The sequence below is a fragment of the Diaphorina citri genome, unplaced genomic scaffold (assembly GCF_000475195.1).
Source record: "Diaphorina citri unplaced genomic scaffold, Diaci psyllid genome assembly version 1.1 scaffold837, whole genome shotgun sequence".
NCBI lineage: Eukaryota > Metazoa > Arthropoda > Insecta > Hemiptera > Psyllidae > Diaphorina > Diaphorina citri.
In genome coordinates, this window is record NW_007378269.1 from 96,323 (window position 1) to 122,303 (window position 25,981).

Here is a 25,981-nt window from a genome sequence, read left to right on the forward strand (position 1 = left end):
AAAGACATCCCCATCTCATAAAAAGTAATGTACAACACCAGCTCAAGTTAATAAAATTCACATTAATTCATGTGCAATGTGAAGTGAACGTTCGCAATCAAACCTGTAAAGACATCCCCAAGAGGAAAATCTAAAGCAATCTTTACTCTACCTAGTCAAAGCGAAATGCATTCCTGCTTTCCACCGCTCGCTACGCTTAGCATTCGGGACAAACCGTTGCAAAGTCCCACCATATTGAACAGCCAACCACCGGTTGTTCATCGGAAATCCCTCACATCCTACGAGGACGAACACAAACAAAATGGCGGCAAGATAGAGATCCTGGAAGACTTGGACCTGTACTATATTCGACAAATTGCTCACAATAGAAAGGTAAGAGATAAATTTATTTGAATATATTTTACATGCTATCATTTCAGTGACGGCTAACACAGGTCAACTTATACTGTTTTTCCAGATATTGTTAACAGAAGAAGTTGGAAACTTTGTAATATTGTTAACTAGTGGTTGACCCGTCCTTTGTACGGGACCACCACACACACACAAATACACCCCCCAGCCCCCACACACACCACACCCATCACACTGAGAATATATTTTACATGCTTATCATTTCAGTGACGGGTAACATAAGTCAACTTATACTGTTTTTCCAGATATTGTTAACAGAAGAAGTTGGAAACTTTGTAATATTGTTAATACAAAGTCTATAACCCATACTGTTCTTGAGAATCTTGGGATATTGTTATTATAATAAGAGCATGAATACTTGGTAAAACTTCAATATTGTGTTGAACAATTTAACAAACTACAGGGGCAACACGGAAACATGCAGAAGCAATTTTCTACATGATTCTGCTCGACTTTCAAACGAAGCTTTGTTTCTCGTGTGAAATTCACCTTATTGTTTCCTTCATTGTTTGATCCATTGCATTTTATAATGAACTCATTATGATTTCTGCCTTGATCAAGACGTGTTGGCGTGAAAGTTCATCAAGGATGATGTCTCATGACAGATCGATTTTCTGTGAACCCTCGATACCGGTTCCCATGGTAAACAATATCGAACACGGATTTATTATTATTGTTTATTGTTAATATCTTTTTTACGACCGGATCTGTAGTCATGTTGACTTTATATTGGTGCAAGAAACAGCACTGTTGCACTATAAGCCGAAAGGACTGATTGGTCAATCATCTGATCCAATATGAGATTCACTTTTCAATGTGATATTATGAATACTTGACACAGACCACAAGCGTCCAATGTAGCAGTTGTTTCATCGCTACGAAATAAAAACGGCGGTGAAACACTCATCTTTTTTTTTTTTTGCGGATCTGTAGTCATGTTGACTTTATATTGGTGCAAGAAACAGCACTTTTGCACTATAAGCCGAAAGGACTGATTGGTCAAATATGAGATTCACTTTTCAATGTGAGATTGTAAACTAAGAAAAACGTACACACTCAGACTAACATAAATATGGCCGTATATGCCACCCTGGCAGCCCCAAGAATTTAGGGTCCCCCAAACGCCAAATTAAAAGTATTGACCGACCCCCCCCCCCCCCCTCGGGCGAAACCTTGCTTGGGGAACCCGAAAAAATTTACATACAATGCCACTGAACATAAAATTTGTATAAAGTCAGCGTGAAACTCCAAAATGGGCAATCAATTTTTTGGTATCTTCAACAGTCTGTTGTAGAAAACTTTGGTGCAACCGTACCTTCTCATCTAAACCTCAAAGAAAAGCACGTCCAATATTGTCGAGTATTGCATCTACAGTCCAATGAAAGAATCTGAATGATGATATGTACCAGATACCAAGATACCTTACCTTGCCCATACCATTATCACACGAAAGAAAATGATTGATGTATTCTTATTTGTATGGTAATTCATCATTGGGCAGTCATGTGTGGATGCAGCTCTATATCCAAGCTCACAACGTCAGTGTCTAGTTCTGTCTTGTATTTTCTGGATAATGATTCTAAAAGTTTCTAAGGTTAGAATAAGTTGCATTCAATTCTTTTCTTACGATTTTGTTCATTCTAAAGCATCATACTATTAAAGCATCTCAAAGTATTTTCTCTGAGCCATCTGTAAATGACTGGAAAGTACCAGTACTTGGTAACTTTAACGAAAAACTTTTTGGTAGAATGTGGTTCCACTTTTTTTTTTCAATTTGGATAGTTGCAATCCAATTCTCAACTGTCAGGTTATTTCTTTCGTTTTGCCTTGTATCTTTCTTTTCCGTGGTTTTGTCCATTCGTCTTTATCTTTCATGTTTTTTCTCTTTCATCAGTTGCATACATTGTTTACTCTTTTCTATTTCAATTGCATTTAGGATGTGTACGACCATTACCTGTGTTTCCAGATGCACGTGTGATTCTATTTGTTCTCTAACTGAACTTGTTTGTGTTTCTAATCTTTCTGGACATATACAGTGTTCATCTTACAGTTTTAGTGAGTGCTTGGTTAATTGCTTGTCAGTGTGTTCAGTACTCTTCTATTCTTTATGAATATGATGTTTACACGAGCCTACTTGTTTGCCTATTAGTTTCTTCGTAATGTGCTCATGCTGTTTTGTTATCATTTCTAATTTTCATCTTCGTACGACCATTACCTGTGCTCCCGGATGCACGTGTGATTCTGTAACTGAACTTGTTTGTGTTTCAAATTTTTCTGGACATACAGTGTTCAGTGTACTTAGGTACAGTCTTAGTGAGTGCTTGGTTAATTGCTTGTCAGTGTGTTCAGTACTCTTCTATTCTTTATGAATGTGATGTTTACACGAGCCTACTTGTTTGCCTATTAGTTTCTTCGTAATGTGCTCATGCTGTTTTGTTATCATTTCTAATTTTCATCTTCCATTTTTACTGCTCAGGTATTTTGTTGTCCCAAGGTGTGAGTGTCATCTAGAGTTTCTAGTAGTAGTGCCTCAGATGTAGGCCCGGATTAGGATCATTAGGGTCTCGAGTTAGGAAACCTGACAGTGTACACTTATGTAATACGCTGTAGTTATTACTAGAGATTCAGTAAACTTGTAAAACCCACTCAGAGATCGCGGATAGATTCAAAAGTTTAACGAGCCCGTGTGCCTTATGTGTTAACCATGTTTGCCAAATTTCTTCAAAATCGGACAAAAACAATCAAACTAAAAAAAAAATCCTCAAGTCAAAACTTAGCACCAACTTTGTTACTTCAATCTAAAGCTGTGTCCACACATAGTCGACGGTCGTCGATCGATGTCGACTGAAACCGTCCGCACTTCCACAACAACATACGAGTAATTATATTCGACGCGACGGCTGTCGACTATGTGTGGATACAGCCTTAGACCTCTCATGAACTACCCCACTGATGAAACTGATGACAATCATTGACAATATCCACGATATCGAATACTCGTATACCGATAGAATCAAAGCTGTGCATGATAGGACAGCCTATTATGCCATGCTCAATGATCTCTCTCTGTTGTGAAACATAGGTAATTTGTGCGTTCACTGCGTTTATCATATGCACAAATCACAACTTCTAGTTGTCTATCTTCCACTTTATAATGACAATCACAACCGTCGATCGATGTCGACTGAAACCGTCCGCACTTCCACAACAACATACGAGTAATTATATCCACCTCGTCGACGGGACGGCTGTCGACTAGTGTGGATACAGCCTTAGACCTCTCATGAACTACCCCACTGATGAAACTGTAATGACAATCATTGACAATATCCACGATATCGAATACTCGTATACCGATAGAATCAAAGCTGTGCATGAAAGGACAGCCTATTATGCCATGCTCAATGATCTCTCTCTGTTGTGAAACCTAGGTAATTTGTGCGTTCACTGCGTTTATCATATGCACAAATCACAACTTCTAGTTGTCTATCTTCCACTTTATAATGACAATCACAAATCCTAGATTTTTTCTGTGCTCACGTTCAAAGATAAGTGCAGCTATTTTTTAAAGTTTCTGTTCCACTTTAGGCATGCTTTGTAGTGGGTATAAAGAGTGCATCAACTCCCCAGGTAGTGTGAAATTTACATAAAACGGGAATAAAATATCAGGGCCATTTGTTTGTTCAGAATTTTTTCATCAAATAAGACCACGGATTTATCCTGAACACATGCTTAACTCCATACACAAAAAGCCCACTCCAAGGCTTAGGTGTAAGGGCAGACAGCTCTAAGAGATAAGTGCAGCTATTTTGTAAAGTTTCTGTTCTACTTTAGGCATGCTTTGTAGAAGGTATAAAGAGTGCATCAACTCCCCAGGTAGTGTGAAATTTACATAAAATGGGAATAAAATATCAGGGCCATTTGTTTGTTCAGAATTTTTTCATCAAATAAGACCACGAATTTATCCTGAACACATGCTCAACTCCATACACAAAAAGTCCACTCCAAGGCTTAGGTGTAAAGGCAGACAGCCCTAAAGACCACGGATTTATCCTGAACACCTGCTTAACTCCATACACATAAAGCTCACTCCAAGGCTTAGGTGTAAGGGCAGACAGCCCTAAAGTATGGGTAAAGTAGGTTAGGCTACTACAAATTAATCTATCCTGAACACATGGCTTCACTTTGATGTTCAGAATTTATCAAATAAGACACTTGCCAAGTCTTATCACTGAAAATCGTCTTTCCAAATGAGGTCAGCCTTTATTCCTTGTTCAGTATTTCGAAAACGAACAAATTGTGGCGATACGCCGCGATGCTGCGTTTAAATCGCTCCCAATTTCCAGTGATTCACCTCTGTCATTAACATCCGTGCTGTGTTGTCATACTGCACACGTGGCTGGAAATTGAAACTCGATATTTCATCTGGCGAGTGTGTGTGGTATGGGTAAAGTAGGTTAGGCTACTACGAATCAATCTATCCTGAACACATGGCTTCACTTTGATGTTCAGAATTTATCAAATAAGACCACACTTGTCAAGTCTTATCACTGAAAATCGTCTTTGCAAATGAGGTCAGCCTTTATTCCTTGTTCAGTATTTTGAAAACGAACAAATTGTGGCGATGCTGCGTTTAAATCGCTCCCAATTTCCAGTGATTCACCTCTGTCATTAACACCCGTGCTGTGTTGTCATACTGCACACGTGGCTGGAAATTGAAACTCGATATTTCATCTGGCGAGTGTGTGTGTGGCAATGCTTTACATCTCCAGGATATCCGCATCGGAGAAACATCTTGAATTTGTAGACGTCTTCAGATCTCACTTTAACTTTTCTTGTCTCTTCGTGTTATTGTATTGGTCTGGTTTGGGGACTTTGATTAGGGAGTAGACCAGCTTAGTCTGGCTGGGGGACTTAAAATAGGGAGGATAGGTACCAACCTGAAATTTTTCCTTGCTGAAGAAATAGCAAAGGTTGAGTGCGAAGGTCACTCGTAAAATTTATTTAGGCAAAACCAAATGTCCGTCCTAAGTAAGCTGTAAGTGCTGATTGAGAGGCTGACGAAAAAGGCCGACCCTGTCTTTTGAAACCGTCATTCAACTGAAAATTGCTAAGGACTGTCAACCATGCAGTTTCAATCTTCATGTGAAGTGTCAAAATTATGTGTGGAGTAACTTCCCTACTGTCTGTTTGACATCAAAGTATCAAACTCAGGAGAAAACGTTCCTCTCTATGATGCTTTATTGCTCTTTGTTAGTGTCTTTAATTAGAACTCGTTTGGTATATTCACATCTCCAGGATATCCGCATGGTAGAAACATCTTGAATTTTTAGACGTCTTCAGATCTTACTTTAACTTTTCTTGTCTCTTCGTGTTATTGTATTGGTCTGGTTTGGGGACTTTGATTAGGGAGTAGACCAGCTTAGTCTGGCTGGGGGACTTTAAACAGGGAGGATACCAACCTGAAATTTTTCCTTGCTGAAGAAATAGCAAAGGTTGAGTGCGAAGGTCACTCGTAAAATTTATGTAGGCAAAACTATGTGTGGAGCTGTGGAGTAACTTCCCTACTGTCTGTCTGTTTGATATCAAAGTATCAAACATGTTTGTTTGATATCGAAGTATCAAACTCAGGAGAAAACGTTCCTCTCTATGATGCTTTATTGCTCTTTGTTAGTGTCTTTAATTAGAACTCGTTTGGTATATTTCCAATAACCGCGTTTTTGAAATATTTACTCACAAAATATCTTCGCTTTTTTTTATCGTGTTGTTAACTAGTGTGTTTTTATGCATTTTTGTTGCAAACAACGCGAAATAATTTTGTCTTTCTCTCTGGCAGGTCTGTATTTAAAATTTTCGAAATTATTTCTAGAGTTAGGTACCTAGTTTTCTTACGTATCATATGAAAGGTATTAGGTTAGTACATAGATACGAGTTCCTAATTTGTGTGATTTTATTTACCTTGCAGTTTCTTTCAATGTTCCTCTCTATGATGCTTTATTGCTCTTTGTTAGTGTCTTTAATTAGAACTCGTTTGATATTTTGTTTCCTAAGAGTCTGGTGTGTGTGTATTTTTTGATGTGAGACAAAATTGGGAGACTCCACTCCTGGAAGACTCTTTCAACATATACGCCACTGACGACTTGCTGACTTCACATGTGTTTGGTCGTGATTTCAAAACAATACCTGCGTTTAATTGACAATATTGGTATATTGTTTCCTAAGAGTCTGGTGTGTGTGAGTATTTTTTGATGTGAGACAAAATTGGGAGACTCCACTCCTGGAAGACTCTTTCAACTTTCAACATATACGCCACTGACGACTTGCTGACTTCACATGTGTTTGGTCGTGATTTCAAAACAATACCTGCGTTTAATTGACAATATAATAATTGAAGTTATGAGTTGTAAAAGTTGACGGTTTCCATAACACACCTGTGATCAGTGGTGTACCTTTGAATCACTATTTCTAAAGGAATAAAAGATAATTAAGGAAACAGCAGACTAATTAAACAATCAATTTGATATAAAAATCAAGTTCTTTTTACTTTCTGATTGATATCTCATAAAAAGTAATGTACAACAGCATCTCAAGTTAATGAAATTCGCATTAATTCATGTGCAATGTGAAGTGAACGTTCGCAATCAAACCTGTAAAGACATCCCCACTTTGAATCAATCCCATTAACTCTTCCAACATGCCTAATTGCCTACGTAATGTTCATGACAAACCGTGCATGGTGAAATTTTGACCGTCTTTTGAAAGGGATTTTTTTGATTGACGAAAAGTTCTGATAGTATGTACTATGTATTGGATATAGAATATAGAAGAGGCAATCTTTTACTGACTTCCAGGTCCCCAAATCAGATAGTTTCCTTAATCCACGACATTTCTATCATTCTATCATTAAAACCGTCAAGGTGGGGACTTATCGACTGGTTCAGGAGTGAATCGAATGTCCACTCTTGAAGCAGTTCTCCCTTATTCCCCCTCTAATGGTTCGCCACTATCAATGTCCCCAGCACAATAGACCTGGTGACACACATTGGCAACAGAACCCATACTGTCAGCAAAATCTACAGCAAGGTGAAATACCGGAGTGTTTCGTGACACGCGTTCACACCGGTTGCACTAAAACCAAACCATGCTTGCTTGCCATGCAGAAGGTCCCGGGTTCGAATCCCACCATCGACGAAAATTTGTACTCCTTTTTTGATTGCAAATATTTCAACGGGAGTTCTCGTGTTGACCCAGCACCTTCATGGGAAGTATTGTTTCTGTTATCGTCCATCTGATGAGGGACATACTACGGGATGGGCATGCTACGACACCCATGAGGTGAATGTTTGATTCACTTACACTTTTACACATATCTTTGTTCTGGGTACCAAGTTACCCAAGATCTAATACCTACATAAGTTACTTGGAACTAAGAATAATGAAATCTGGTTGACACATCAAGAAATGCTGATTCTGCAAAGAAGTTGTTTTATTAATTTATGATACTTTTACGTTTTGTACGAGTATGTTTATTCGCATTTAATAAATAATGTTATTAATACTGTATGAATGTTTAATGGAAAGTTACCGCTTTATTATGTAGATTGTAGGTACAACTGCAAATATGTATAGTGTATGGAATCTGGTTACCTACTAACCAACAACGGCATGAAGTGCAAGTAACGTTCTAACGTTGTTGTAATGTCAACTTTCCAAGATTTCCAGGTGGGTTTTGGAACATTTGTGGGCTCGAATCGCCCTATATCTCTTCTCTACCAAAGTCTACACTTAGGTGTAAGGGCAGACAGCCCTAAAGTATGGGTAAAGTAGGTTAGGCTACTACGAATTAATCTATCCTGAACACATGGCTTCACTTTGATGTTCAGAATTTATCAAATAAGACCACACTTGTCAAGTCTTATCACTGAAAATCGTCTTTGCAAATGAGGTCAGCCTTTATTCCTTGTTCAGTATTTTGAAAACGAACAAATTGTGGCGATGCGCCGCGATGCTGCGTTTAAATCGCTCCCAATTTCCAGTGATTCAACTCTGTCATTAACATCCGTGCTGTGTTGTCATACTGCACACGTGGCTGGAAATTGAAACTCGATATTTCATCTGGCGAGTGTGTGTGGGGTCTACACTCTGCACTTCATCGAATCTACAATTCTACATAAAAACAGCATATCTCATGCAGTTTAGTGGGCATAGCATAGATCTCATGTAGTTCAGTGCAGACCGAGTAGAAATGATTCCTCAGTACAGTCATCATCGTGAGTGACAGATTTATCGACTATAGTTTCTGGTATGATGTCGGTGTCCATATGAATTTTCATATTGTGGATTGCCTTGTCATAAATCATATACGCCTCATCAGAATGATATGAATGTCGAAAGTCCTTGAGTTGAGGGCCACCCCCGGGTCCATCCAAGTGAAGATGTCTAGGAGATACGTCAGTCTGGGGGGCTGCTCCAGAAAATACTTTACAATTTGAACTTGGAAAAAGTTGTGACGTGATATGAAGGTGTGTCCAAACATGGTCGATCGACGTCGACTGAAACCCTGCGCACACTGCCTCGATAACATAGATTCAACCCTTCACCTCGTCGATCGACGGGGTCGACTATTTGTGGACACAGAGCTTTACATATTACTTGCTGCATTTGCGAGACGAGCACTCAATCCGACCTACTAAAGGCCGTGATCGCATAGTGAAGCAACTTCAAACAAAAGCTTTGATAGAGGATAAGCACAACAATATTGTTAAAATAGTAAGAAAATATATTCAATTATCATTAATATTAATAAAGTAGCAATCAAAATTCAAATCTATACATGCTACATACAGTACTGCAATGGTATGAGTCATGGCAAAGGTATGAGACACAGTAGTTCTATGACCATTAGTATGCACAAGTAGTACCAAAGTACCAGTATCTTGGCATAACCGGTTGCACTAAAAGCAAACCATGCTTGCTTGCCATACAGAAGGTCCCGGGTTCAAATCACACCAGCGACGAAAATTTGTACTCCTTTTTTGATTGGAAATATTTCAACGGGTTATTTTCTGGAGTTCTCGTGTTGACCCAGCACCTAAATGGGAAGTATTGTTTCTGTTATCGCCCATCTGATGAGGGACATACTACGGGATGGGCATGCTACGACACCCATGAGGTCAATGTTTGGTTCACTTAGGTACACTTTTACCTTTTACACATATCTTTATTCTGGGTAGCTTGGTACCCAGATCTAATACCTACATAAGTTACTTGGAACTAAGAATAATGAAATCTGGTTGACACATCAAGAAATGCTGATTCTGCAAAGAAGTTGACATGGGGGATTGCATATTTTTTCGTGTAAATTAAGCTAATAAGACGAGTAACATACGAAATTAAAACAAAAATCTAGCGTCCTTGTCAGCATTTCCGTTCTAGATTAGGTCACCCATTAATTTTTGATGATTTTGGACATCATGAGAAACCCAGAAACCTCATTGGTTGTCTACTGATGTGAGAACTTGGCCTAGGGTTGGGGATCTTGTTTTATTTTCGGGGAGACATGAATGACGGAATGTTGTGTCTTCAAGTCTAGGACTGTAGAGATCACTGTCTAGGACTGTATTCTTTAGTAGAGATCACTGTCGACTGTATGACTGAGACAGTAGTAATGTTAGAAGGGACTGGATGTCTACAAATTCCTTTACATCCAGCAAGCCTAGTTAGTTTGGAGGGTAGTGCGTCTACCTTGTAAGCGCTAATTCGCGGGTTCAATTCCCGTCCGGGGCGGATTTTATCCTCAACGGAAAAGGTTCGTCCTCGGAACGAATGGCTTTCTCCTATTCTGTCTTCCTTTACTCTTCAATTTCGGAACGATAAGATCTTGATAGTTACCTACATCGTTTCGGAACGATAGTTACGAACGATAAGACCATAAGATAGTTCACTCTGGCAAACCTTTTGGGGGGGAAACGATTCATTCGTACTTATATAATAGTGTCTGTAGGTCCCTTTGTTTCTTATGCTGAAGGTCCCATTGTAGGGTAATCGAAAATAAAAATAGGTAAATGGATTTTACTTGTAAAGTGCATCTCCGATTCGGAGCGTTCCGAATTTTGAAACGGGGCCAAAATGTCCAAAACGTTTTTTTCCTCGGACCACACGGCGAAAGGCGTCTAAATATGTAAAACAGCAAGAGTGACACATTGGGGGCTATCTACGGACACACTCATTATTTTGAGTTTTTTGATAACTGAACTAAGAGCTAACTAAATAGCTCATCTATTGGGGGTGTCACAAATGTCATGAGAGTGCTGACTGGCGGGTTGTATTCCCATTCAGGCCTCAGGGTGAATTTTACCTTTGAATCAATCGCATTAACTCTTCCAACATGCCTAATTGCCTACGTGATGTTCATGAAAATCCGTGCATGATGAAATTTTGACCGTCTTTTGAAAGGGATATTTTTGATTGACGAAAAGTTCTGATAATATGTACTATGTATTGGATATAGACTACAGAAGAGGCAATCTTTTACTGACTTCCAGGCCCCCAAATCAGATAGTTTCCTTAATCTACGACATTTCTATCATTAAAACCGTCAAGGTGGGGACTTATCGACTGGTTCAGGAGTGAATCGAATGTCCACTCTTGGAGCAGTTCTCCCTTATTCCCCCTCTAATGGTTCGCCACTATCAATGTCCCCAGCACAATAGACCTGGTGACACACATTGGCAACAGAAACATGCTACATACAGTACTGCAATTGTATGAGTCATGGCAAAGGTATGAGACACAGTAGTTCTATGACCATTAGTATGCACAAGTAGTACCAAAGTACCAGTATCTTGGCATAGATAGCTGAGTGGCGACAGATCGATTTCTAATAATAGTGGATCTGATACTGGATCGATTTCATAGTGGGAGACATGAATGACGGAATGTTGTGTCTTCAAGTGCAGGACTGTAGAGATCACTGTCTAGGACTGTATTCTTTAGTAGAGATCACTGTCTAGGACTGTATACAGTATTCTTTAGTAGAGATCACTGTCGACTGTATGACTGAAACAGTAGCGAATGATAGAAGGGACTGGATGTCTACAAATTCCTTTACATCCAGCAAGCCTAGGTAGTTTGGAGGGTAGTGCGTCTGCCTTGTAAGCGCTAGGCTGCGGGTTCGATTCCCGTCCGGGGCGGATTTTATCCTCAACGGAAAAGGTTCGTTCTCGAAACGAATGACTTTCTCCTATCCTGTCTTCCTTTTCTCTTCAATTTCGGAACGATAAGACCTTGATAGTTATACAGTTCACTCTGTCAAACCTTTTGGGGGGGAAACGATTCATTCGTACTTATAATAATGGCTCTAGGTCCCTTTGTTTCTTATACTGAAGGTCCCATTGTAGGGTAATCGAATGTAAAAATAGGTAAATAGATTTTACTTGTAAAGTGCATCTCCGATTTGGAGCGTTCCGAATTTTGAAACGGGGCCAAAATGTCCAAAACGTTTTTTTCCTCGGAACACACGGCGAAAGGCGTCTAAATATGTAAAACAGCAAGAGTGACACATTGGGGGCTATCTACGGACACACTCATTATTTTGAGTTTTTACTCAGTGGAATTTTGGGGCATAAAAAAAAATGCACTGATTGCAATACTTTCTCATTACCTTGTATAGGTTCCCTATACATAAAGGTAATAGAAAGTAAAAATCGAGATTTTATTCTATTAAAATTAGAAAATTCTCTGAAATCCCCAAACACATTTAATTTGGGGCGATATTAATTCCTTTCGCTTGAATTTAATTTAATTTAATGGACTCACATTTCTCTGCTCAGATATAATTTTATTTGACTTAATAGAAAATTTTAATGTGTAAATTTATCACATGACAATTTATTCAGTGCTATATTTTGAGTTCAATGGCTTGTCAGAGCATATTGTATCGAAATTGAGACGGGAAAAAACCGCCTGATGTAAATTCATACATGTTAATCTACATTGATACATGGTAATTTACACAGCTAAATTAGCTTTATACATTTTAGAGTTGACACTTCAATGTTCCTGAATGTTAATAGTGGAATTTCGGAGTCACCTCAGACTGTCACAAAAACTGTCTCAATACTTTCCGTGTTCGTTTCAATCATTATGGACCACACCCGAAGAAGAGCCAAAAATATGGATTGCACATTTTTAGGACACTTTCAAAGAGACGCCTAAATACAAGACCACCTCTGCGATTGAGTAAAACTGACTCCCGACCTGGAGGTGCTGGGTTCAAAATGTTCAAATCTTGGACCTGGAGGAAACTGATTTTTCCTTTCCTGATTAGGCGAAGATGTGAGAATCATGAAAGGTACTTTTTTAAGGGGGCCGCAATTTATTTCCTTCCTCTTTAGGTCTAGGGCACTCTAGGGCTAGGGGATCGTTCCTGTGAATAGGTTACGCACCGCTGCTCCAGATTCACGGATTTTTGTACAGGCGCCCTTTATCACTTCCCGGCACCCACCCTTTCTGTAGATTCTGTCTCGGGGTTAATTGGATAGGGTGAAAGTGTATTTGGTTATTTCGGTTGATAATTATTTTGTTCTTTTGGAAGTTTTTTATCTGCATTTTTTATCAGGTCATCTGTTATCACAATTCATTTTCTTGCCGATTCCTGTTATACACACTCGTATTTTGACTTTAGCCCTACACTCTGCAGTTACTTGAGATCTCGAGCATTTTGCAAAGATCGTTTCGCAGTTCAGAGTTTTACGTAGTACATTGAATCCTCGTACATAAATCATACTTTCCATCTTAGCTCCAAACACAAAAAGCACACTCTTAGGCTTAGGTGCAGGCGCAAAGAGCTCCAAGATATGGGTTAAGCTCGTACGAATCATACGTTCAAAATTAGGGGAACCAGATCCTATTAATTAGATAGGTATGGGTAATTAGGGGGACAGATCCTATTTAGTCCCGTTTATATTGCGTAACTCTTCTCATTCCACCAGCACTCTCTTAGGCTTAGGTGTAGGCGCAAAGAGCTCCAAGATATGGGTTAAGCTTATACGAATCCAAGAATTAAGCGTTCAAAATTAGAGGGACTGATAATTAAAAACCCTCCAAGAACAATAAACACATGAAGAATCCGAAATCGTAAGATCTACATAAAAATAACGCTGAAAACATGTATTCTTGCATGACAACCTGACAGAATTAAGTGACAGGCGTCTTGTACAAACTGGGTGTTTCAGTGACATGAAAACGATCGATGTAAAGCGTGTCCACACATAGTCGACGGCCGTCGATCGATGTGGAGCGATGGTCGATCGACGGCGGTCGACTATGCGTAGACACTGCTTAAATGGGGATTAGGTATCATTGCTGGAACTTCCTTCTTCCCTTTATTTCAGTGGTCTGTCAATGTTCCCAAAGTGCAGCTTTCGCAGATTTCCTGTGACTGAGGAAATTGAAGTCACCAATTCTTCAAATTTTCGCGCAATTCTTTGGCTATCATCCAGCAAGTCTTTATGTTGAAACTCTTTCTGATTCTTTCCAAGTGTATGTACGCTTTAATGAACTTTTCTTAGTTGAAGACTTTTTCTGTGATCTCGGAAGTTTGGAGTCACCAATTCGTTTGTTGTTGAGTTCATCCTGTAGAATACAATTCGGGAAAACTTCGTATTTCGATTTTTTTTTAATCTATTTATTCATTTTTCATTATTATTATTAATTATTTTTATTTTTAACCATTCTACTGCCTCTTTAACTTTAAGCGGTAACCCCCAGTATATGAAATAGTTGGACTTCTTTGTTGTGACAAAGCACAGGAAACACTGGTGGTATATATTGCATAATGGTTTATATTCGAAGGTTTTATTTATGTGTCTGCATGTAATTTACCTACGGTTTCTTATTAATTAATTGAAATGGAGAATACTTTATGCGCATTGTGGATTTATCCTGAACACATGCTTAACTCCATACACAAAAAGCCCACTCCAAGGCTTAGGTGTAAGGGCAGACAGCTCTAAAGACCACGGTGCGCATTGTTTATTAATATGAAGAGAGAATAAATTTTTATTATTTTCATAATAAATATTATACCCTTTCATGTGAGTTCCATGTTCTTTTGTCACATTATGCATATACCTGGTACCTATTGTTGATGCTGTACGAACTTCAACTACACCATTAAGTTTAGATCTTCACCAGCTTTTTAAGTAGGCAGATAACCATTAAGAACACAACTTCATGAAACATATCGTTATGGTACTTATCTTCATCGGCATCGGCAACCCTTTGGTAAAACCTTCATTTCAAGTAGATGACCATACTATCAAGCTCCTAACTTGTTCAACTTTGAAGAGACCTCATGAAAGTTTCTAGTGTGTTAATATTTTTCGAAACACTTTGTTCAAGTTGTTAATGGAAATGGATTCCCAGAAGCATCACTTGACTGAATCTGTTACTTATTAACAAGTTGCCTCTTGATACGAACATGGCATTCCTGCACAATACGTGTAGGCGCAAAATAGCTACTCGGAATATTTCATTTGTAAAGTTTTATTGAATAAATACTTGTAGAATTAACTATACTTGTACATGTTTATATAAATAAATAATAATAGACATATAGGTAAATAAAGCATTCGATAAATAAATAATGTAGAAAGAATGGTTTAGAAAATTCTCTGAAATCCCCAAACACATTTAATCCGGGGCAATATTAATTTCTTTCGCTTGAATTTAATTTAATGGACTCACATTTCTCTGCTCAGAATTAATTTTATTTGACTTAATAGAAAATTTTAATGTGTAAATTTATCACATGACAATTTATTCAGTGCTATATTTTTTTTAGTTCAATGGCTTTTCAGAGCATATTGTATCGAAATTGAGACGGGAAAAAACCGTCTGATGTAAATTCATACATGTTTAATCTACATTGATACATGGTAATTTACACAGCTAAATTAGCTTTATACATTTTAGAGTTGACACTTCAATGTCCCTGAATGTTAATAGTGGAATTTCGGAGTCACCTCAGAATGTCACAAAAACTGTCTCGATACTTTCCGTGTTTGTTTCAATCATTATGGACCACACCCGAAGAAGAGCCAAAAATATGAATTGCACATTTTTAGGACACTTTCAAAGACGCCTGAATACAAGACCACCTCTGTGATTGAGTAAAACTGACTCCCGACCTGGAGGTGCTGGGTTCAAATCTTGGACCTGGAGGAAACTGATTTTTCCTTTCCTGATTAGGCGAAGGTGTGAGAATCATGAAAGAAATTTCCAGGTTTAACATGAAAAGAATTCCAGGGTTCCACCTGTCTTGGTAGTGTAGCGGTCAAGACGCTCGCCTGGTAAATAGGAGGGTGGGGATTCAATACCATTCGATTCAAGGAACTTAATCCTGATTTATTTTGAAATTTGGCCACATAATATTAAAATGATAGAGCTTGTAGGGGCAGGTGGTATAGAGAACGCCCTCGACACTCGACGTCAACTCACCTAGGTTGCCTTTGACTCAAGAGTCAACTCCTCCACCTCTGGAAGGTAGATATTGGGCCACCCTTATTCTATCTTTACACATGAAAAACGAGTGAGAGTTTTATTTGAAAATGACATGACGATATTTTATTTCGAGAACTGAGCTTTCAAACTAACTTGGTACCCAGATCTAATACCTACATAAGTTACTTGGAACTAAGAATAATGAAATCTGGTTGACACATTAAGAAATGCTGATTCTGCAAAGAAGTTGACATGGGGTTTGCACATTTTTTCGTGTAAATTAAGCTAATAAGACGAGTAACATACGAAATTAAACAAAAATCTAGCGTCCTTGTCAGCATTTCCGTTCTAGATTAGGTCATCCATTGATTTTTGATGATGGTGGACATTTGGACATCATGAGAAACCCAGAAACCTCATTGGTTGTCTACTGATGTGAGAACTTGGCCTAGGGTTGGGGATCTTGTTTTATTTTCATCCCGGAGGGACGGACCCAGCTTGTTTTATTAATTTATGATACTTTTACGTTTTGTACGAGTATGTTTATTCGCGTTTAATAAATAATGTTATTAATACTGTATGAATGTTTAATGGAAAGTTACCGCTTTATTATGTAGATCGTATGTACAACTGCAAATATGTATAGTGTATGGAATCTGGTTACCTACTAACCAACAACGGCATGAAGTGCAAGTAACGTTCTAACGTTGTTTTTAATTTTCTATTTTTTTCTGGGGATCATTTATTTTCTATTTTTCTAGGGATCTTATTCTATTTTCTACATACCTATATTTGTACTCGATGTTGTAGTGGTCAAAATGCTTGCCTGGTAATAGTGGTAATCATTGAGTCTACACTCTGCACTTCATTGAATCTACATACAGTTCTAACATCAGAATAGCATAGGTATGTCTCATGTAGTTCAGTGAGCATAGCATATACATATCTCATATGCTTCAGTGGGCAGTGTAGACCGAGTAGAAATGATTCCTTAGTGCAATCATCATTGTGATTGACAGATTTATTGACTAGATTCTGGTATGATGTCGGTGTCCATATGAATTTTCATATTGTGGATTGCCTTGTCATATAAATCATATACGTCTCATCAGAATGATATGAATGTCGCAAGTCCTTGAGTTGAGGGCCACCCCCGGGTCCATCCACGTGAAGATGTCTAGGAGATACGTCAGTCTGGGGGCTGCTCCAGAAAATACTTTACAATTTGATTTTTTTTTTATATATATTTTTTTTCTTTACAATTTGAACTTGGAAAAAGTTGTGACGTGATATGAAGGTGTGTCCATGGTCGATCGACGTCGACTGAAACCCTGCGCACACTGCCTCGATAACATAGATTCAACTCTTCACCTCGTCGATCGACGGGGTCGACTATTTGTGGACACAGAGCTTCACATATTACTTGCTGCATTTGCGAACTTCTAGGAGACGAGCACTCAATCCGACCTACTAAAAGTCGTGATCGCATAGTGAAGCAACTTAAAACAAAAGCTTTGATAGAGGATAAGCACAACAATATTGTTAAAATAGTCAGAAAATATATTCAATTATCATTAATATTAATAAAGTACCTGGGGATCTTGTTTTATTTTCTATTTTTTCCTGGGGATCTTGTTTTATTTTCTATTTTTTCTGGGGATCTTATTCTATTTTCTACATACCTATATTTGTACTCGATGTTGTAGTGGTCAAAATGCTTGCCTGGTAATAGTGGTAATCATTGATCAGGAGGGCTTAATAGATTTAATCCCAGTCGATGTATGAAATTTTATCCTCAACACGGATTTTTCAGTCCTATTCGAGCAGTATATAAGGCGGATGAACGACAAAGCATATGATAGAAAAATTGAGAGGCAAGATTAAGACGATTTCCAAATCTCAAGAGTCGGGGCTCTATTCTATTTTTAAACCACGGGAGAGCAATTTAGAATCTCAATAAAGATAAGGGTTGGATAATTACGACACAGGCTCCCGACATTCCTGGAGTAATGCGTAGGCATCATCAAAAAGTTAATATCTTCCTGTGGTAGAAGTTCTAAGAGAGTTCAGTTGGGTTCTGTGGAGCAGTGGTGCACAACCTTTCGGGGATCATGCCTCGAAGTTAAATGTAAATGTACGTTTTTCAAGAGACCCATATAAAACAATTGTTTTTCCTCTCTTAGGCACATACATAGAATAGGTGGTGATTTTTGGTCAGATGTCAGTAGAAAGAAAGTAAGAAGTAAGTAATAAATAACAAAACAAAGAACAATATCGGAAAACTTTCCAAGATAGAACTGTCCTAGTTGTCAGATGGTGCAATTCCGGTCTCTGGATTGCAAGTCTTAGTCATGAACCGCCAGCTTATAGCACATGGTGTAGTCATTATGTCTGGAGGGCTTGCACACCTTATTGTGTAAGGCCATGTGCTTACTCATTGGATGCATAAGAATAGCTATGACCAGTTTTATCAAATGCAACTAGCATAATGTTTTTCTTGATTTGATAGAAGTGATTGTTGAATGTTCAGAAGAATTAAGAACCTTTTTAAGGCGGATGAACGACAAAGCATATGATAGAAAAATTGAGAGGCAAGATTAAGACGATTTCCAAATCTCAAGAGTCGGGGCTCTATTCTATTTTTAAACCACGGGAGAGCAATTTAGAATCTCAATAAAGATAAGGGTTGGATAATTACGACACAGGCTCCCGACATTCCTGGAGTAATGCGTAGGCATCATCAAAAAGTTAATATCTTCCTGTGGTAGAAGTTCTAAGAGAGTTCAGTTGGGTTCTGTGGAGCAGTGGTGCACAACCTTTCGGGGATCATGCCTCGAAGTTAAATGTAAATGTACGTTTTTCAAGAGACCGTAATATAGGTACTTTTTTAAGGGGGCCGCAATTTATTTCCTTCCTCTTTAGGTCTAGGGCACTCTAGGGCTAGGGGATCGTTCCTGTGAATAGGTTACGCACCGCTGCTCCAGATTCACGGATTTTTGTACAGGCGCCCTTTATCACTTCCCGGCACCCACCCTTTCTGTAGATTCTGTCTCGGGGTTAATTGGATAGGGTGAAAGTGTATTTGGTTATTTCGGTTGATAATTATTTTGTTCTTTTGGAAGTTTTTTATCTGCATTTTTTATCAGGTCATCTGTTATCACAATTCATTTTCTTGCCGATTCCTGTTATACACACTCGTATTTTGACTTTAGCCCTACACTCTGCAGTTACTTGAGATCTCGAGCATTTTGCAAAGATCGTTTCGCAGTTCAGAGTTTTACGTAGTACATTGAATCCTCGTACATAAATTATACTTTCCAGCTTACCTCCAAACACAAAAAGCACACTCTTAGGCTTAGGTGTAGGCGCAAAGAGACCCAAGAAATGGGTTCAGCTCGTACGAATCTACGAATCAAACGTTCAAAATTAAGGTGACCAGATCCTATTAATTAGATAGGTATGGGTAATTAGGGGGACAGATCCTATTTAGTCCCGTTTATATTGCGTAACTCTTCTCATTCCTGCTTCATTTGTTGTTTTAAATTAAAACCCTCCAAGAACAATAAACACATAAAGAATCCGAAATCCTAAGATCTACATAAAAATAACGCTGATAACATGTATTCTTGCATGACAACCTGACAGAATTAAGTGACAGCCGTCTTGTACATACTGGGTGTTTCAGTGACATGAAAACGATCGATGTAAAGTTGTAAAGCGTGCTTAAATGGGAATTTGGTATCATTCCTGTAGCTTCATGTTCTTCCCTTTATTTCAGTGGTCTGTCAATGTTCCCAAAGTGCAGCTTTCGCAGATTTCCTGTGACTTGGGAAATTGAAGTCACCAATTCTTCAAATTTTCGCGCAATTCTTTAGCTATCATCCAGCAAGTCTTTATGTTGAAACTCTTTCTGTTTCTTTCCAAGTGTATGTACGCTTTATTGAACTTTTCTTAGTTGAAGACTTTTTCTGTGATCTCGGAAGTTTGGAGTCACCAATTCGTTTGTTGTTCAGTTCATCCTGTAGAATACATTTCGGGAAAACTTCGTATTTCGACTTTTTTTTAATCTATTTAATCATTTTTCATTGTTATTATTATTATTATTATTATTATTATTAATTATTTTTATTTTTAACCATTCTACTGCCTCTTTAACTTTAAGCGGTAACCCCCAGTATATGAAATAGTTGGACTTCTTTGTTGTGACAAAGCACAGGAAACACTGGTGGTATATATTGCATAATGGTTTATATTCGAAGGTTTTATTTATGTGTCTGCATGTAATTTACCTACGGTTTCTTATTAATTAATTGAAATGGAGAATACTTTATGCGCATTGTTTATTAATATGAAGAGAGAATAAATTTTATTATTTTCATAATACATATTATACCCTTTCATGTGAGTTCCATGTTCTTTTGTCACAATAGGCATATAACATGGTACCTATTGCTGTACGAACTTCAACTACACCATCAAGTTTAGATCTTCACCAGCTTTTCAAGTACTTAGGTAGATAACCATTAACAATACAACTTCATGAAACATATCGTTATGGTACTTAAATTCATCGGCATTGGCAACCCTTTGGTAAAACCTTCATTTCAAGTAGATGACCATACTATCAAGCCCCTAACTTGTTCAACTTTGAAGAGACCTAATGAAAGTTTCTAGTGTGTTAATATTTTTCAAAACACTTTGTTCAAGTTGTTAATGGAAATGGATTCCCAGAAGCATCACTTGACTGAATCTGTTACTTATTAACAAGTTGCCTCTTGACAACTCCATACACAAAAAGCCCACTCCAAGGCTTAGGTGTAAGGGCAGACAGCTCTAAAGACCACGGATTTATCCTGAACACATGCTTAACTACAACCTGACAACGTAGCCAGCCTACTTAGCTTTTAGGGTACCGAAAGCGTTAGGTCGCGGATTCGATTCTCATTCGCCTGTTCTAAACTTTATCTTGAACTGTTAAGTTCGTTCTCGGAACGGCTGGCTTTCTCCTGTCCTGTCCTCTCTTCCATTTTGAGACGGTAAAACCTCCGTTGTTAGAGTTCCCTCTATCAAACCTCATCAAAAATATGTATGTACCTAGGTAGTAATAAAATAATTGACACATCTACATACTTTTTTAGCCAAATTCACTTTGTTTCACTCTCGTGATCAATCCACTTTCCTTTTGCAGAAAATCATTAGAGTTACCTCTATCAAACCTCATCAAAAATATATATGTATGTAGGTAGTAATGAAATAATTGACACATCTACATACTTTTTTAGCCAAATTCACTTTGTTTCACTCTCGTGATCAATCCACTTTCCTTTTGCAGAAAATCAAGTTTTTCAAGTGGTCCATGAATTCTGAAATTCAAAAGTGGTCCGCGGGCCATGCCCAGTTTGGGTACGCCTGACTCCACGCATCGTATCATCCTCTGATAACGCACCCCATGTTATGATTGTTATGTTCGGTCACCAGTTTGTTACAAATCGCTTGACAGTCAACTTGATATTCGCGAGTGACCGTGACTACCGGACGGTTCTAAGATTCGGTCACCAGTTTGTTACAAATCGCTTGACAGTCAACTTGATATTCGCGAGTGACCGTGACTACCGGACGGTTCTAAGAAAGTTTGGTCGTTTCTACTATTGAGTAGACCAATTTATTACTATTTAGTTTCTAGTTTGACGTTGGTCGTTGACAATAATTGTGTTGGTGGCGACATTTCGCTCCGAAATTCCCGGCCGATTTTCTCGATCGATCTTTCATCTCCAGATTTTTTTCAACGATTGTTTTTTTTTTTTTTATCAGTAGTAAAATTCCTGTGTGCAAATGAAATTATTGAAAAACAAGAAGAAGGTAATGAACAATTGAACATGGCATTCCTGCACAATACGTGTAGGCGCAATACCTATAGCTACTTGGAATAATTCATTTGTAAAGTTTTATTGAATAAATACTTGTAGAAATAACTAAGTATACTTGTACATGTTTATATAAATAAATAATAATAGACATATAGGTAAATAAAGCATTCGATAAATAAATAATGTAGAAAGAATGGTATTAGAAACAGTTCATTTTATGTATTTTTAGTCCGTCCTTCCTTTATTACAATAGTAATAAAAGGTATAAGGGACGGACTATTGTATTCGCTTCGGTGTCGTCGGTCGGTCTGTCTGTCTGTCTGTCCCCATAGAAGGACTTATCCAAACCTAGTCGACCTATATATCAAATTAAAGGTCTTTTTACCAGGAACACGAAAATGGTGGTGCAAATTTTTCAAAAATCCAAAAAAACTGGTTTTTGGGGGATTTTTTTCACATTTTCTCACACAAATGAGCTCTGATCTCGAAATTTGTCGCAACGACCTATGAACTCAAAGCGAGAAAGTTTTAGATAACACTTCAGTCGATCATTTAAGACCGGTTTTAGCATCACCTATGCTAAGCTACGCCGAGCAAGACCAATAAATGGATGGGTGACTTAAACCTTATATTGAGAATAGAGCTACGCCGAGCAAGGCCAATAAATGGATGGGTGACTTAAACCTTATATTGGGAATAAAGGGAGAACGGGCTCTAGTCTATATTTTAAGGTCTTTCAGAAGCAACTTATAGGCGTGGTACCTACCTAGATAGGTAACTGACAATTCGTTTGGAAAAAATAATAATAATTTTTGAAAAGTACCCTGTGTCGTTTTCGCAATCGCAAGTTCGTCAATAAATTTTATTCATTTGTTTCTTTCTCTCTACTTTAGCCATTTTCTTCTCCTCCTCCTTCTTCTTCTCCTCCTCCTCCCCCTTCTCCTCCTCCTCCTCCTCCCCCTCCCCCTCCCCTGTATAATTTTTTGCTCTGAAAGTCTAGTTTGAATTCCAAGAAAAGATTTCCACGCTATCAGCCATCAATCATGACTTACAATCAATCTACATTCAATTCTAATCAAACTGATGCGTTCGTCAATCAATTTCCCACACAATCTGTTATATCGCGGATCTATTGTTCCATTATGTAAGGAAAACAGTTAGATTTTATTAGAACCTTGTGAGTTCTCAGGACCAGAATGTATCGTCAAAATCGTTTGGATTCACTGGCGAATGACCAATTTCTTTGCTGAATGTTTTTTTTTTTTTTCTACTTATTTGTTTTGTTCAACCACTTTCTTCAGTACCTATGTATATATTCCTTTTTTTCTATAGGTTTGTTTAACTTACAATCCTCCCAGTTACCCATTATCTATCAAACCTTAATTGTGAAGAGAACACCTCCTCTGATGGGACCTAGAAAAGTAACTTTTTACAGTTTATACGGTTGGTCTTGTGGAAAGCCTTTTTGCAGAGGCTATTAGGCAAGAACTTGAAATGCTGAAAAAAAAAAAAAAAAAAAAAAAAAAAAATTTAAAAAAACCAATTTTTTTTTCTTGATTTCTATACATGCTACATACAGTACTGCAATGGTATGAGTCATGGCAAAGGTATGAAACACAATAGTTCTATGACCATTAGTATGCACAAGTAGTACCAAAGTACCAGTATCTTGGCATAGATAGCTGAGTGGCGACAGATCGATTTCTAATAATAGTGGATCTGATACTGGATCGATTTCATAGTGGGAGACATGAATGACGGAATGTTGTGTCTTCAAGTGCAGGACTGTAGAGATCACTGTCTAGGACTGTATTCTTTAGTAGAGATCACTGTCTAGGACTGTATACAGTATTCTTTAGTAGAGATCACTGTCGACTGTATGACTGAAACAGTAGCGAATGATAGAAGGGACTGGATGTCTACAAATTCCTTTACATCCAGCAAGCCTAGGTAGTTTGGAGGGTAGTGCGTCTGCCTTGTAAGCGCTAGGCTGCGGGTTCGATTCCCGTCCGGGGCGGATTTTATCCTCAACGGAAAAGGTTCGTTCTCGAAACGAATGACTTTCTCCTATCCTGTCTTCCTTTTCTCTTCAATTTCGGAACGATAAGACCTTGATAGTTATACAGTTCACTCTGTCAAACCTTTTGGGGGGGAAACGATTCATTCGTACTTATAATAATGGCTCTAGGTCCCTTTGTTTCTTATACTGAAGGTCCCATTGTAGGGTAATCGAATGTAAAAATAGGTAAATAGATTTTACTTGTAAAGTGCATCTCCGATTTGGAGCGTTCCGAATTTTGAAACGGGGCCAAAATGTCCAAAATGTTTTTTCCTCGGAACACACGGCGAAAGGCGTCTAAATATGTAAAACAGCAAGAGTGACACATTGGGGGCTATCTACGGACACACTCATTATTTTGAGTTTTTACTCAGTGGAATTTTGGGGCATAAAAAAAAATGCACTGATTGCAATACTTTCTCATTACCTTGTATAGGTTCCCTATACATAAAGGTAATAGAAAGTAAAAATCGAGATTTTATTCTATTAAAATTAGAAAATTCTCTGAAATCCCCAAACACATTTAATTTGGGGCGATATTAATTCCTTTCGCTTGAATTTAATTTAATTTAATGGACTCACATTTCTCTGCTCAGATATAATTTTATTTGACTTAATAGAAAATTTTAATGTGTAAATTTATCACATGACAATTTATTCAGTGCTATATTTTGAGTTCAATGGCTTGTCAGAGCATATTGTATCGAAATTGAGACGGGAAAAAACCGCCTGATGTAAATTCATACATGTTAATCTACATTGATACATGGTAATTTACACAGCTAAATTAGCTTTATACATTTTAGAGTTGACACTTCAATGTTCCTGAATGTTAATAGTGGAATTTCGGAGTCACCTCAGACTGTCACAAAAACTGTCTCAATACTTTCCGTGTTCGTTTCAATCATTATGGACCACACCCGAAGAAGAGCCAAAAATATGGATTGCACATTTTTAGGACACTTTCAAAGAGACGCCTAAATACAAGACCACCTCTGCGATTGAGTAAAACTGACTCCCGACCTGGAGGTGCTGGGTTCAAAATGTTCAAATCTTGGACCTGGAGGAAACTGATTTTTCCTTTCCTGATTAGGCGAAGATGTGAGAATCATGAAGGAAATTTCCGGGTTTAACATGAAAAGAATTCCAGGGTTCCACCTGTCTCGGTAGTGTAGTGGTCAAGACGCTCGCCTGGTAAATAGGGTGGGGATTCAATACCATCCGATTGAAGAAACTTAATCCTGATTCATTTGAAAATTTGGCCACATAATATTAAAATAATAGAGCTTGTAGGGGCAGGTGGTATATTAGAGAACGCCTTCGACACTCAACGTCAACTCACCTAGGTTACCTTTGACTCAAGAGTCAACTCCTCAACCTCTGGAAGGTAGATATTGGGCCACCCTAAATATTGAAAAAACTACTGAGACAGCTGCGTTATGACTTTTGAGAGGGGGAGGTATCATATTGGATCCTCTTTAGGAATGACCGAATAATGTGGGGTCACAGCCCAAATCCCTGCAAATGACTTAATCCCCTGATGTTTCCCATTAAGCAATAAGCATTACAATAAATCACATAACTATGCCATCTGAACAATAAAGTGGAAATAATTAAGTAAAAAAAAAAAAAAATCTATCGTATCCGATTATACAGGGCTTCCGTGAATTTTAGATTCCCTCATCTTGCCTGAGCGCCCGCTTCCAAAGCCAAACCTATGAGTGTGGGTAATTGGGTATAGTGCTTTATTTATTCTGTCAAAGTTTGAGTAGTGTCATTATTTCGGGCGGTCATCCATCCAAAGATAACCGTTTAACTTTGGTGATCTGTTGCTAGCTAACTCGTGTTTTAAACGTGTTATTACCAGCTTTTTAGTTAATCTGTTTACCACAAACACCCAGTATAAACATTTATTATTATTATTTATTTTATTATTATTTTTTGCAACACAGATACAAAATTTCGAATCCGCAACTCAAATGATTCATTTCCCGCGGAACAGATAGCTAAATCCCGAGAATTTCCCCTGTTTCATCCAAACGATAAAAACACGTCATGAAATCTGCTGTTTCATTCAAATCCCCGCGCCAGAGGTTCTCAGAACGCGGACCATCCGTGGTCCGTGGGGTTGTGGTTATGT

The 25,981-nt window shown here is 38.1% G+C and overlaps 1 protein-coding gene across 1 annotated transcript in view; it reads left to right on the forward strand.

Moving 5' to 3' along the window:
* LOC103512436 (rhotekin) overlaps positions 1 to 25,981 on the forward strand; it is a gene marked incomplete in the record, with an annotated part of 111,960 nt that overhangs the window by 67,425 nt on the left and 18,554 nt on the right.